General features: G+C 41.2%; 1 protein-coding gene across 1 annotated transcript in view; it reads right to left on the bottom strand.

The window, feature by feature from the left end:
• The window catches only part of RBM20 (RNA binding motif protein 20), a 171,504-nt gene that overhangs the window by 51,784 nt on the left and 103,836 nt on the right, over positions 1-15,884 (bottom strand). The gene's annotated exons all lie outside the window — the stretch shown is intronic.

The following is a 15,884-nucleotide window of genomic DNA, read 5'->3' as shown; positions in this document are numbered from 1 at the left end:
GGTTAAGAATTGTAAGAGGCTAAAACCAATGTCAAGTCATAATTGCATTATGTTGGGGAGATTGGCAGAAAGGTTTTGGCTATAGGTATACTCTAATGTGTTTTCATTCTGATAATAATAAGGGCTAATAATAATATTACGACCCTAGAAAAGCTTATTACCACCAATCAGATCCTTCCATTTGTTTTCTAAACTGAACTAGAAAAACAACAGCTGAATATGATTGGTTGTCATCCTCTACAGATTTTTTACTGGTTTCTATTCCAGGAGACTTTTACTCAAAAAAAAACAAAAAACCTAAAAGAGCAAACGAACAAAAATCTAACAGTGAATGTGGTTTTAGTTTGGGAAACGCCATTTAAAATCAAATGTTAAAAACAAGCAAAATTTGGAACGACATTGACCTTATTTTTTTCCTATGAATGTTCATAAAAAAAAAAAATAATAATCTGTGTATGTCCAGCTTTACGCTACAAAAACTACCCCAGAAAAGTAAAAGATAAAACACGTAGGCAAGAAGAGAAGGCCGTGGGAAAAATTCCAGCCCGGCTCATGCTGATAAGCATTCTTTTATTTTACATTACTTGTTCAGTTTTACAATATAAGACAAGTTTTATGAAGTAACATTACTAAACTATAAAATGACATCAAAAAGCAATAACAGCACCAGAGATTGACAACTCATCTTCTAATAACTGTTCCTCTGCGCTCTATCAACACAACATTTGCGGCGCGCTCAGTAGGCAAGCATTAACGTTGGATAGAGCAGCAGCACGCCGCCCTGCAGGCCCTTTAGTGATCTTCTGAGAGGTGACCACTGCATTTGAGTACATTAATATAGAATAGGAAGAGATCCCAGGGTGTGGGAGTTCCTGGACTGAAAGGAATTTTTGGAAGCCAAATGTATGTATACCTTAGGCTGGCTATACACCATTTTGGGGTTTTTTCCACTGATCCCCACAGACTAAATGAGAAAAAAACGCTTGATTTCCCATCCACACTAAACAGCATCCCTCATGAATACACAGACATGAATCCGGGCTTGACGCTTCCTCTTGTATTCAATCCCCAGTAGCTCCAGTCTTACAACTTCCACTGTATGAGCTGTCTCTAATTCACTGTAGGTAAACACTTGAGTCCCGGACGCCATTTTAATATGCACAGGGATAGCGGCTTTTCGTCCCGGCTCTATTTAAAAAGTGGCACCTGGACTCAGCGGCTCCTGCGGGCCCCCACCGGCATGAACACTGGAACCGTTGGCTGTCATCATCAGCCAAGATGCAGCACTAAGACCAAGAGCTGAAACAATCATCTCCTGGTCTTCCAATCCTTCCACAGATTGCTCTATAGGAGTACTCAGTAGATGCTTTCGGCATTGTGTTTACATCGGGAGTGACGTCACGGCACTTCCTCTAAACACCGAGGCTCAGGAGGGATGATGCAGCTCCGTCCAGCCTCCCTCTGCAGCAGAAGATCATTCTAGTCATTTATTACTAGCTCATTGCAGCCAGCAACAGGTTAATATTAGTTGTGATTTGTTGTTGTGGAGCTCCAAGGAAATAAAAATATATGTATCCAAATTTGCTACCAAATTAAAGCCCCATCTGTCCCGAAAAAAACAATGTACAATACATTAGGGTAGACTTCAAAACCTGAAAGATATAATGTGCAGAGCTGAGACATCACAAAAATTAAAAATAAATGCTCTGGGATTCAAGGGGATTTAGGGAGAAAAAGGCCCGGGGACTTGAGAGGTTGAGGGGTGTGAACAGTTTGTTTAGGATTCCTTGGTGCTAGAGTATCAAGACTGGGGGATTAAGTGAGCAATGCCGGTCACAGACGTGACGAGATGTTTAAATTAGAAAAACAAGCTGCACCTGCGCTTTACGTTAGCGGAGAACACCAGCAAGCACTTACGCAGCCGTTCTGAAATGTTATCTGAGCACTTATCACCGATCGCCAAGGCCGACCTAGTCAAACTTTCCTGTTCAGAGCTACAAAGAGAGGCCATATGACATGGATAGAGACATACGGCAGCCGAGAGACGGAATCTTTGTGGATGTGCTGACACCGAGGCTTTTAAAGATTGATCACCCTTGTCCATTAAATGAACAGAACAGCGACAGTGATGTATTAATCTGAAGAAACCTTTTACAGAGGAATGAAGATGAGGCTAATTATGGGTCAATTAATATTTTACCAAATGTAAAACATAAATTCCACTGATCTGATTTGTACACAAGGTTCTTCAACTGCAAAAGTATATTAGAACAGTGGCTGAAAATTAGTCAATTTTCTCCTATTTTAAAAGTAGAACGGTGCTCAGGCTGCGGACATTTATTATTTACATTACCCTAACAATCAGTATATAAGCTTTTAAAAAAAAAAAACCTCTCTGTGACTATACTGCACCCGGCTTTCTGATTGGCCAGCTTTATATTATATGGCCGTCATTACACGGCACCCGGCTTTCTGATTGGCCAGAAAGCCGACTCCATGCTTTCTCGTCACCAGGTGGTGGAGCCAGCTTCCCTGCTAATCGAGAAGTCGGGTGGTGAGTCTTTACACGCCGCCCAGCTTCCTTAAGGGGACTTCCGGTATCGGCGAGTACTGAAAAAAAAATATCAGTACTCGTACGCGACACCGAAAAACCGGTATCGGTGGATCCCTAATATACAACTGGAGCAAAGGCTCCAGTTTAGTTAGCTTGTGGGCTCCATCTTGCACTTCCTACAGTTGGGTGATTGTTGGTATGATAGTAGATGATGCTTTCTGTCCTCTCAGGTCAGAGGTCACATTTGTCTGACAAATTAGTGTATCTTTATAACCTTTAAATGATTCCTAATAATGTTCTCCACCATCACAGTATAATGTCACCTCTTATAGTCTGCTCAGTCAATTGTTTGTTTATTTTTCCTCCTCTCAGTAAAACGGTGAGACCAACATCTAGAGTTTGGAAACATTTCCACAAATTCTGGCGAGAGGAAAGCTGCAATTTATCTGTAAAAAGTCAAGACAACTGGCAGACTCGCTGTATATTTCTTGAAGATGGTTCACTAGTCATCCAACCAGCTTCAGAAATTCTGAATTGAGAAAGCTGGTTGGATGACCAGTGAAACATCTTCAAGAAAAATACAGTTGCCTTGACTTATTTTTTTTACAGATATACCATGTGACCTGGATGAATGAACCTTCACAGACATAAAGCTGCAATTTGCAAATATAAAATAACATTTTTAAAAGCGAGTTTAGTTTACTGAATACACTGGACTTTTATTTCAAGCGTAATACATTCTTATACACTGCATTCTACGTTCCTAGTGTAACAAAATGACTTTCAATCTGTTAAACTCCTCCGCACTGATTTTTTCCCCAATTTTTCCAGAAAAAAAAAAAGTTATTTTTTCTCATGGCTTAAAAATTTCTGGAAATTTGACATCTCTAAGAACAACCCAAACAAATGTGATTTGGGGACATTAAAAGGTAAATGTAATCATTGACAATAAAATATTTTTTTCGTTAATAAACCACACACACACATTTTGAATTGTGATTTGTTAAAAATATTGACTTTATTGTATATAATTAGGTGTACTTTTAAAGTCCTGAAATCTTTTTTTAATTGGTTTATGAAGGAAAGAAGCCTGTAATTGGGGGAAAGGATCCTTCATCAAAAATGTTTCCATAACCCCGTCAGCATGGCCTTGATGAAGAGTGTTTCAGCACAAGACAGAATATTTGCAGTTGTGAAGTTTCATTTCCCAGCATGGAATCATTTGTAGACTTCATATGTTCTCTGTGTAGGTTTTACATGGGAGCTGCGACTTCCTCTCATATTCTACATACGTGTCGGTAGGTTATTTCTCACCAGCAGATTTCCCCGTGATGTGTTTGTATGACTTTGGTTGGGACTTTAGAGTGCCAACTCCTACGTGACGCTCCAGAGAGAAAACTCTTTCAACAGCTTGTCATATCACCGTCCATGTGAACACGTTACACAACCTCTCAATTTTTCCAGACGGGAACAAGATTCTTTCTTCAGCGACATATTTTAGTAGTTAAAATTAGATTGGTGGCTACTTATAATTTGTAAAATAACTTCGGTCTGTCTCTGTTTTTTGTATCCAATATAAATAAAGTAGACTTTGACTGGCAGGATGTGTGGACACCTTCAATCCTGTTCGAGGAACCCCTCAGATCTTGGCATCTGCCAGGACAGGTTGTTTCAGCCAATATACTATTGGTCACCTCCCTTCCCCAAGCCTTTGATTGGACAGTAAAGGAGCAGCAGCATACAACATCGCTCTGCTCTCAACTCCTTTCAGCATCCATCATAGTGACACTGTACATGGGCTTAAGTTGGCCATACACTGTTCTATTTATTATTTTTTTGTTTGAACGAAGAAAATAGAACAGATTCTTCCATCAACACTACGATTGTTGATCGAGGACTCTCCCCCTCTCAGCATTGTTCATTGGCTGCCGGCTCTGTTCATTCGAAGAGTCTCTGAATAACTCCTTCGATCAGCTGATTGAGGGATGCCGGCTGAAAAGGAGCCATCAGCAACACCCCCTCTGCAAATTAAATCAAGAGTCGGCTGAAATTGGCATAGTGTATGGCGGCCTTTATACAGTAATACCGAGTCAAATTCAGATACTTTCACTAATTCCATGTAAAATACATTATAGTATTTGTGAAGGATAATCTGCTTGAATAGCCCGATGTGACATCCAGCAATGTTTATGAACGGTCCAATATTCCACATTGTAAAAATTGCGTATTAAAGTAAGTGTTTTTCCCAATAGTTCTCCTTAGGGTAACGGGAGGACACAAACTAGCGTCATCCCGTTACCCTAAGCTCAGTATATAGGGAGCTACAGCTCGCGGTATACTGAGACGCTGCAGCCGGAGCGGATCCCAACGTAGATGACGGGATCCGCCCAGCTGCGTGAGTGACAGCTGGCTCTGCCTATCTAGAGGCAGAGCCAGCTGTACCCGCCCCCTCCCCCGTCCGTTCCGCCAGTCAGCACTGGCAGATTGGAGAGGGGAATCCAGCCCTCCCCCTGTCACGGCAGAGAGCAGTGACAGGATCGAGAGGTGAGCGAACACCGGTATGTGTTCTCTCACCTCCCGATCTACTGAGCCGACCTGTGACAGTCTCATTGTCACAGGTCGGCTAGAACTATGAGGTGAGTGAAAATCACTCATCTCATAGTTCTCCTTTAAATACTTAATTTTTATGATTGCAGTCACTGTCACATGGCCACAAAATGTCTGGGCGGTGGGTGGGCGTGACCCTCCACACGTAGGGCGCCGCATAGGACTCATTTGCATGTCAATTCAGAGTAATCTCTAAACGCTACTGGTGGGGAAAATGACGTCACATGGCGCTCCCTCTTACCGGCAGAGTACATAGGGACGCAGGGCCATGCCCGGAAGCATCCGAGGTGCACAATGATTCTGCATTGATAATGAATTCAGAGGGCTAACAATGATAATAAGCAATAATGAGCGTTGTGATCTGGCACGCTGAACCGGTTAGCTCTGATTTACACATAATGAAATAATAAAAAAAAGGTACAATATGAAAGGTGATCATTTATTTATCAAGAAAGGGGAAATTTATTTTTCAAGGAATTCCACTGCAAAAATTTTTTAAGAATATATAACTGTATTATTAGTGTTTTTTTTTATCTGCCTGGAGTTCAACTTTAAGATCCTACAGACGTGAATTTTACCTAATTGTGATTCTCCAGAAAAATACTAAATACTGCAGCGGTGTGCAAATATTCTTCATTTACATGCGATAGTTATTCACCCATTATTTATCTGTAATGTGAATTTATTTTTCACGATTCCTAATTTTTAGAAAATGAAACATTATAATCTCGACCTTGCATAGCTTTCCTCATAAAAAAACATCCCAAGTCACAGTAACCAGAAGCCAATCAACATTTTAGGAGTAAACATCCGCGCAATAATGTTTTATGACTGAATAGACATGTACACCGTATACCGCAGAACAATAAAAATTAAAAAAGTGTAAAGAAATATGACCCACGCAGAACATTTTTGGGGCTCTAAATGTCTTCTGTTTTATCATTTGACAATGTATACACTTCCGCTTGTTGGGAATAATAAAAAGCTAAAACTCTGAATTGAACATTTAACTAAGATTACCCTGCGATTCCTCGGACTTCGCTGCCAGGAGAGTGTTTACCATCTCATCATACGTCTGTACATGTTTCATTTCTATCCCCTTTGTGTATAAATCTGCATTTCATCTCCCCAAAGCTGAAGTTATTTTAAACTGTATGACACAATTTTTAGGCACTTGTGACGGCGGCAGAAATCTTAATCCCCTTGCGATACATTTGTGAAATATGTTCGGTAACACATGGGCTCGGTATGTAATGTCCAGAGCATGTCTGCTCTGCATTTCAGCGATTATCCATGCCTTGCTGCTCGCTGCCATGCTTATCAGCGCTAAATCTGCAAGATCACAGCATTAGCAACTGGATAATAGCAGCTAGCACAGCCGCTTCCTCCCACAATGCACTCCTTTTAGATCCTGCTCAGTATGGAAACCACTTCAGCATTTGTGTGTTGATTTTCAGAGCCGCTTGTTTATAGCGCCGGACTTTCCTGCACCGAAAACAAGTTTAAAATAAAACATATCTACGGGTTGACCGTCTCTTTGCACTTCTCTCCCTCATCCTCCCCAGACCAGTTAGCGTAGGAGAGGACGATGAATGCTCTCTGGGGCCACCAGTTGGCCCCATTGTCACTGAAGTAGCTGCCCGTGGATGAAAAGTAGCTGAGCAGGGATACCCCCCCCCCTTTTTTTCTTTTCCTTCCCCTTCTCTGTCTTTCCCCCATATTTCTAGCCACTGCCTTTCCCCCTTTTCTCTTCTTATACCCCCCCTCTCCACTCCGGACCTCGACACCTGGTTATTATTGATTGGAGATTACTGTGTTAGCGCATTTTGTTCAATGACGCCTGCTCGCAAGGCCATGTGGCAACTAGCTATACCAAATCCGGAAAATGTTGTTCTTTATGCTTTTGTCATTTAACATCTCCTTCTTTGTTTTTTCAAATGTGTTTCCTCTGTTTGTTTCCTTTTGGTTTTATATTGTGTAAACCACAAATAAAGAATACTTAAAAAAAAAATAAAACATATCTCTGAATGCCCCAGACTCTTCCGTATCCTGATTACTAAACCTGACCACTTAACTCTACGCTCGCCAAAACCTGAATCTTTAACCTAATCCATAAACTTAACCCTTCAAATGTAACATAAACCTTAAACTTGTGTTACATATAAACTCTGACTGAATTTATTTCGTTTACTTAAGCACCATGTACCAGCATCATTTTTGCACATCAGCATTGATCTCCTGACTGTCTGTTTGCATCCACTTCCTGTCTACATGAAACATTTCACAGAGAATAACTGGGAGGACAGAGTGTTGTCAACCAATAACAGCAAGTGTCTGCACAAGGATGTTGATGGCAGGATCACCAAGGATTGTTTAAATAAAAGCGGCAAATGTAAACACTGAGTATTGTAGATACTTTAACTTTCAGTGGCCCTGAACGGAACACATGCAGGAAAAGAAAATGACCTCAGACGGCGACGGGAGGCAAAGGTGACATTACTGCACCTCAATGCTGCCTCCTGGGATAGCCGGGCACTTGAAATCCAGTCATAATGCACTCTCACAATGGTCTGTAGTGCATCATTCTGCAATTTAGAGCTATCATCTGTTCCTCGTGAAAACGTCGGAGTCATTTTTTTTTTTTCGGGCGATCTCTTTGTTTACAAGTGACTTTTATAGCTATTTGGTTGTGGGGTTGACAAATAAGTGGACCTTCCGTCTAGCATGGAGACTTTAAAGCTTATAGACTGAGTTCACATATACTTTACCCTAAACCCTTAAAACCTGACCTGCACAATAACATAAAACCTGATCACTCAACCCCCCTGAACCGCAACAAAAACCTCAACCATCGCACTTAACCTATAACCTGAATTTCCAGGACTGATTAACCTATGCCTGTCTGCTCCTCCTTTATAAAGCGCTCATACTAGCTATACCACGAGTCTCTTCAACGTGTTGTCATGTAAAAAATGTAAAACGGTTTTCAAAGCAGCCAACACCTGTTACCCCAAAAATATTATATTTTCAAAAGTCAGGGCTTAGATTTGATGTGCTCGTTAGTTATAGATTTGGAGGCGGAATTACTGAAGAAGTAAAAAATGCTCACACAAAAAGAATGAAGATTCCCTTCCACTATACAATGATGTGCAGACAAAATAAAACAAGAATTTGCTTTTCACACAAACGGATAATTGAGGTGAATCAGCCTCTGAGTCCTAATTAAAGATTTTCTGTCTGTCAACAAAGGCAGAGCTGTTTAGATATGTCAACATACCGAATTATGAATATTCTCCGGATACATTAAACTTCAGCTGAATACAATTTAAAAGCCATAGGAAGATAAAAAATAAACTAATAATTATAAATAAATACCTAAATAGGAATATTCTCCAGATACATTAAACGTCAGCTGAATACAATTTACATCGTTAGTTAGGTTGAAAAAAAGACAGAAGTCCATCGAGTTCAATCATCTAGATAAAATGAAATTTAGAAAATATAAAAAGGCGCAAATAAACTAATAAAGAGAAGAAATATTTAAAAATATATCAATCAATAAAATCTGACATTGTTTTTAAACTCTACTGGGTTACCTGCCGAATGGCACCGATTTTGTAGTAAAATACAATTTGTGTTGTAGTTTTGGGCACAACAACATCATTTATCTCAGCTGAAAATAACTAATTTGTGTGATAAAATTATTTATTGCATCTAATCCTAATTCTGACCCATAAATTAACCCATGACCATAAACTCCCCCTATACCCAATATCCTTTCTGTAACCTGAATTTGGCCACGACCCCTAGTATCGTCATTTCAATACTCACAAGTACACCGCGAGTAGCACCGATATTTTTATTATCAAAATGTAAAATGCTAAAAAAAGATACGAGCTAAAAAATGTATAAATGTCTTTGTACTTCATATGATACACAGGGATCAGCTGATAGAACATCTCTGTTTAGGATTAGATGCAATAAATCATTTTAATCACACAAATTAGTTATTTTCAGCTGAGATAAATGATTTTGTTGTGCCCAAAACTACAACACAAATTGTATTTTAATACATATGTATTGTTCTGGGTGAGAATCCTGTGATCACGGGTGGACTGTGACCTTCATTGCTTTCTCATCTCTGCAATTATACTGTAAAAAATGTGTATTTCCAGAAGTCACAGATGGCGACGGTGTCCCCCGATTTGCCTGCTACACCTATTCATTTCTCAAAGAACGATTTAAACTTGTCGTCTAACGAGTACGTTTAGCTTATCAGGTGATCTCATATTCAGCAAATGATCTGAAGAGCCGACGTCCAGATTCATCTGTTATCTGCAGCTGTGTTAAGCTGGCCATACACCTTACAATTATCTGCAGATGTTCTGTGGTCAGATGGAAAGGGTTGCAACAGATTCCTCCATCCTCCACTTAACTGTGTGGATGGAGTCATCTCCACCTGGGCCAATCTGTTTCACTTTTTCCATCTGACCACAGAAAATCTGCAGATAATTGTACGGTGTGTGGGCACCTTTAGTGTCAGTGCAAAGTGAGCTGTGCCAGCACCGGCTCATCATCACTGACTCATAATAGGAGCACTGGCACCTCATGGGAACAATACTTTTTGGTTATTAATTGATGACGTGCCATCGTAGCAATACACCAACCAACCAATGAAACATTTCATGTACTGAATGTTACCTAGGAGAGAAATCTCACCTTTTCTCAACAAACCAGCAACAAAAGTTGTGCTTTTTTTTAGAGTCGGCTCTTTGAATTTCTAAATAAAAGTATGTTCCTTTCTCTAAATTGCCCCTTATTTAGAAATGTATTTCAAGTATTGCCCCCAGGACATTTTTAATTTTCTTATGGTATGTCTTCTATTTAAATCTCTGACTCCGCTACAGAAAGTGACACAGCGTCTGGAGCTCTCCATAATTGTCTTTGCCATAGACGCTGGGGGTAATTATTCAAAATGGCCACATGTAGAACGAAACGAATTACTATAGACCGCCCCATAGCTATTTTTAATTTGCTTATGCACTGTAACAAGTGTTATATATATATATATATATGAGAGAGAGAGAGAGAATATATATGAGAGAGAGAGAGAGAGAATAGATAGACATTAATATGAAATGCCCATAATAATAGGAATTAGGATCCCTAAATAAAGAAATTCTGCTTCCCTCTGGAATAAAGTGATTTCTACATCTTTAGAAGGAGAATAATTTAGGAGGAGAAGCTGCATTTTGGAAATGTCACGGGATATTTCCTATATACTGAGACGTCTCGGCATGATTGGCTGTTGGAAGGAGAAACGGCTCCGTACACCCGCTCCACCTTATAAAGGGCGACCTCATTAAGTGAAAGCCACGATTGATATCTGACTGACAATGTATATTCCGAGTGTACGAGAAGCATTAAGTATAAGTAGCTTTGTATTTCCATCACCAGAGACCCATCGTGTCAGTTTAAATAAACCTGCGAATACATCACCGGATCCCATTTCTTCTGTCACCATGGACAGTTTTACAATAACAGGATAAATAAGATATTTCAGGGATGGATGTGATTTCCTATATTATAGAGCCGCCATTGATTACTAATAGCAGATGTCACATGACCACACTGCCTGGAATTACAGGTTACTTTATATCAAACACACCGCGTTGTACGTCGCACACAGTTATGGGATAAAATCAGAATATAATAATACTAATAAACTTCCGATATAAGTCTCCTGTCCTATGTACTGTATTTATGGGTTAAAGAATACACTAGAAATACTAACGCAGTTTACAAAGACACAGGACGAGGGGCAGGAGGACGCAGTTTGTTGTTTGTGGCTTACTAAACATTTTCTGCTAGAACCGAACAAGGACATTTCTTTCTCTTATACCCACAATGAATGGCGGTCCTATGTAATGCTAGAGCACATTGATGGGCAGATGGAGGCGATATAGAGTTCACCTTCTCATTTCACCTGCGAGCTGCAATGTCCAATGCAAAGTTTTGGTGTCTAATATGAATGAAAGAACCTAAGTAGAGGGGAATTTATCAAAACTGGAGCAGATACAATCTGGAACAGTTGCCCATGGCAACCAATCAGCTTCTAGCTTTAATTCTTAAAGCTTAACTGAACAAATGGAAGAGAGAAGCTGATTGGTTACTCTGCGAACCTGATCCAGATTCTGTCTGCTCCAGTTTTGGAAAACATTTCTTCATGTGGTCCGGAGCTCTGAACAATGTTCTTTGCCATAATAACTATTCAAAATGGCCACACGTGGAATGAAATCATGACTCTGCTACAATAAGCACACATTGAGTGGCTGGGTGAAGATGTTACCTAATGTAATTCATGAACTGCTATATGTCCCAGAACATCTTTTCTATATGACAGGTTCTCTGTGACTCACTTCTGCCTTGTGAGACTCGTAGTTCACTTCATTGGGGATATTTTTATGACACTTGCAAATTCTGGAAAGAGCAATTTCAGTCTCAAAGCAGAGGAAAATCTGCATAAAAATTAGGAGAAAAAAGCACTATGGGGGGAGGGGGAGATGCATAATTCAAGTTGTGCAAATTTTAGGAAGGTACATGCTGTTTCCCCTTCCCCCACCCTATAGGAGAAAATAGCCATTTATTTTTATTTATCATCATGTTCCGGGGAAAACAAACGATGTATCCAATTATCTGCATTGTATGTGATGTATATCCAGCACTCATACAACAAGTCCAGTGGCAGGTTTTTGGAAATCCTCTAATAAAAAGCCATCATCAGACCGCTCAGTTCAGGTGCTTTACACTGCGTCCTTAATACACAAAAGCAAACAGCTGCACAATCACCAAATGGGTCTGTTTATTCCTGCCGTTTGCAACGCCGTGTGAACGAGCCTCAGACGCAAATAACAAAGATATAAAAACTTAATTTCTTCCTCCCAGTGATCTCTGGAAACACCCAGAACATAAAATAATATCCTAAAGAATGTCACACGGCACATAAAAGAAGCCACTTCACTGACTTTGAGTGCCGTTCAATTGATATTTCAGTTCTCTTAAAAACCTGAAAACTCTTCGCCAACTTTTCTTTATTTTAATGTTCCGAAACCTCATAATTTGTAGCCGTTATTTCTGATATCACATTGTAGTGCACACACTTCAGTGTCCTGTATTGTCAGCATTGTGAAAACACAAGTTGTAACACATGTTTGGAACATCTTTCAGTATCTCTCCCGTCCTCGGAGAACGCGCTTTCACCACAAACACTTTACAGGGACATAATTCCAGTTTATTACGTATGACTAATGTGTCCATATTCCATTGTGCTGGGATGGTGTCCCTAGCTGTGTGTTCTTATGGAAACCCCGACCTACCTGCCTCATATCCATGCTTGTCTCAGGGTAACGACCGCAGGTACGGCCGCTCTCAGAAACGAAGGCCGGCTCTCTGTAACAAGTATACAGTATCGGTCGGGGAGAACGATGATCCTTCTAACAAGTTATATAATTCTCGTCCCTGGCGACCTTGGTACCCACAAGTAGCCTCAGGATAACCTTCCAGACTTTATGAGGCACGTAAGGTCAGGGGAAGATCGTCCCGCCGAACCAAAAATATTTTCCAGGCATGTAAAGGGTTTTAATAAGGTGGAAGGAGGGATCGGTTTCCAGACATTATAGAACAAGGTCATCTTAGCTTAGAACAAAATACGATTCTGCAATGTGAAAAGTAGCGGACGCTCTAAATCAGGTTTTTAGCCGGATGATTGTAAATATCAGATAAACAAAGTCTAACGCTTGCTATGCGTTTAATTTCACGATACAGCGGATACAAAAAATGTAATAACATTGTAACAATTGTAATTATATTGTAAAGAGCTATATATAAATCCTGAATAATAATAATTGGTGTTAATGTTAGAAATTTCCGACCACTTCATGTTTATTCTTTGGAGAAAAGGGAATGATTATTAAACAATATGTAACAACGTGAGATCAAAGATCACTCCTGTCCCTGAACGCATCAGAAAGCCGCGGCCCAACTTAACTTATGCCCGTTCATAGTGTAAGCTGGACGGGCCTTCCGGCAGTCAGTATTTGGTATTGATATGGAGCATTGTGCAGTACAAAATTGCAGCAAGTTGTTTCTGGAAGAATAGCAAAGTCGTAGATAATCCTACCTTACTCAGGCAAAGCGAAAGCCCAGAGAGCGGCGTAACCAAGTACGGCGTGAAATTCCTTCCTATTATACGATTTACACTCCTCTCCACAAATAACGCTCATACTGTGCCAGCGCGTCCCCGTGTTTACAATCCTCTCTTCCATCAAACCGCACAAGTTTGTAATGAAAGCGGCGGCGGCGGCAAAGTAGAAGGAACGGAGGGGGGCCGTCACATGTCCTGCCGGATTGTTAAACTTACACACACACAATATCGCTTGATGTGTATGCCATATGTTCTCCGTCTCCCTCTGCCCCAGCTACTGACAGCCCCAGCTCGCTGGCCGTGCACAGCATGGAGAATGATTCCAGGCACGCCGGCTTCCCTCCTTATAATTGGATGTTACATTCGCAGCCAGCAAAGTAGCCGCCGCAGCCTATCCTTTCCATGTTGTGTTTTTCTATTTTTAAATACTGCCAAACACGTCGCACTTTTCTCAATACAAACAAAGACCAGGAGCTGATGGGAATGACAAACGGAGAACAGACACCCCACCCCCACCCCCACCCCAGCTGTTCAGGAACTAGAAGTCCCAGCAAAGCCCGTGTTGTGCTTCAGCAGGGTGTATCCAACACTATCCTGCAATTTTCACATTCACAAGAAAATACGTTATTTGGAAGTCGAGTTTTTTTTTTTTTAATGTGCTGAAAACTGCTGGCTTTCCGAAATTCAAATCCGGTGACATCAGCCACATCTTCACCCGGCGGAAAGAATGCAGTCTGAGGATTTCCAGTCAGTGCAGGACCATAACAAGACCCCAAAAATTGTACATTTCTTGCCAAAGCAGAAAGTAAAAAACAGTTGTTACACTCCCAGCAAAGCCCCGCGCATTCCAACCGAGAAACCATCCACGTCATCGTTCCAAAAATCAACCCCCCCCAAAAAAAAATGAAAACGCATATTATTACAACGCACATTCGCAGCATTCTAAAACATCTTCTCCAAAAGAGAACAGTTATTAAAAGTAATAACTTATTACTAGTAGTAAAAAGTTATTTGGATCAGATGCATTCACAAAATGTACACAATGGGGGGATTATCAAAACTGGAGCAGGCAAAATCTGGAGCAGCTGTTCATGGCAACCAATCAGCTTCTCTCTTTCATTTTCAAATCTTAAAGGAGAACTATGACATGAGTGATTTTCACTCACCTCATAGTTCTAGCCGATCTGTGACAATGAGACTATCACAGGTCGGCTCAGTAGATCGGGAGTTGAGCGAACACATACCAGGTTTGCTCACCTCTCGATCCTGTCACGGCTCTCTGCCGTGACAGGGGTAGGGCTGGATTCCCCTCTCCCCGCTCCAATCTGTCAGCGCTGACTGGCGCAACGGACGGGGGAGGGGGCGGGTACAGCTGGTTCTGCCTCTAGATAGGCAGAGCCAGCTGTCACTCACGCAGCTGGGCGGATCCAGACATAATTGTCGGGATCCGCTTCAGCTGCGGCGTCTCAGTATTCCGGGAGCTACAGCTCGCGCTATACTGAGCCTAGGGTGACGGGAGGACGCTAGTTTGTGTGCTCCCGTTACCCTAAGGAGAACTATGGGGAAAAGCCCTAACCCCATAGTTCTCCTTTAACTGAACAAACTGAAGAGAGAAGCTGATTGGATGCCATGATCAGCTGCTCCAGTTTTGATAAATCAAAAAGACACAAATGAATGCAACCGTTAAATGTACACATTATTATATTATTATTATTATACAGGATTTATAGAGCGCCAACAGTTTGCGCAGCGCTTTACAATATAAGGAAGACATTACAATCACAGTACAATTCAAGACAAGATGGTAAGGAGGGCCCTGTCCCTGAGGGCTTACAATCTAAAAGGGAGGGGTGATACGACGTGATGCGACGTGTTTGGCAGTATTTAAAAATAGAAAAAAATAGTGATACATGAGGAGGGAGCTGTGTGGGGGATGAATTGTTTCAGAACGTGATATTTCAGTGGTCAGGTTGAGGTGGGATCGGCTTCCCTGAAGAGATGAGTCTTTAGGGATCGCCTAAAGGCAGTCAGGGTGGGAGATAGACGGACAGGTTGGGGTAAAGATATACACAGAATGGGGGAGACTCTAGAGAAGTCCTGGAGGCGAGCATGGGAGGAGTTGACGAGGGAGCTAGAGAGCAGGAGGTCTTGGGATGAGCGGAGCAGACGGCTTTGTAAGTGATTGTTAATATTTTGAATTTTATCCTTTGGGCGATTGGAAGCCAGCGTAGGGATTGACAGAGAGGGGCAGGGAATGGAAGCCAGTGGAGGGATTGACAGAGGGGGGTTGCAGACACTGTTGGTTAGGTGAATGAGTCTAGCAGCTGCATTCATGATAGACTGAAGGGACGATAGCCTATGTAGAGGTAAGCTAATGAGGAGGGAGTTGCAATAGTCAAGACGAGATATAACAAGTGAGTGGATGAGTAATTTTGCAGTTTCATTGGTGAGGAAGGGGCATATTTTGGAGATGTTACGAAGGTGAAGGTGGCAGGATTTGGATAGTGATTGGATGTGGGG

The sequence above is a fragment of the Nanorana parkeri genome, unplaced genomic scaffold, assembly GCF_000935625.1.
Source record: "Nanorana parkeri isolate BGI_ZX_2015 unplaced genomic scaffold, ASM93562v1 scaffold585, whole genome shotgun sequence".
NCBI classification, from domain to species: domain Eukaryota; kingdom Metazoa; phylum Chordata; class Amphibia; order Anura; family Dicroglossidae; genus Nanorana; species Nanorana parkeri.
The sequence above is the reverse complement of the archived record's forward strand: the minus strand, read 5'-3'. Positions and strand labels throughout refer to the sequence as shown.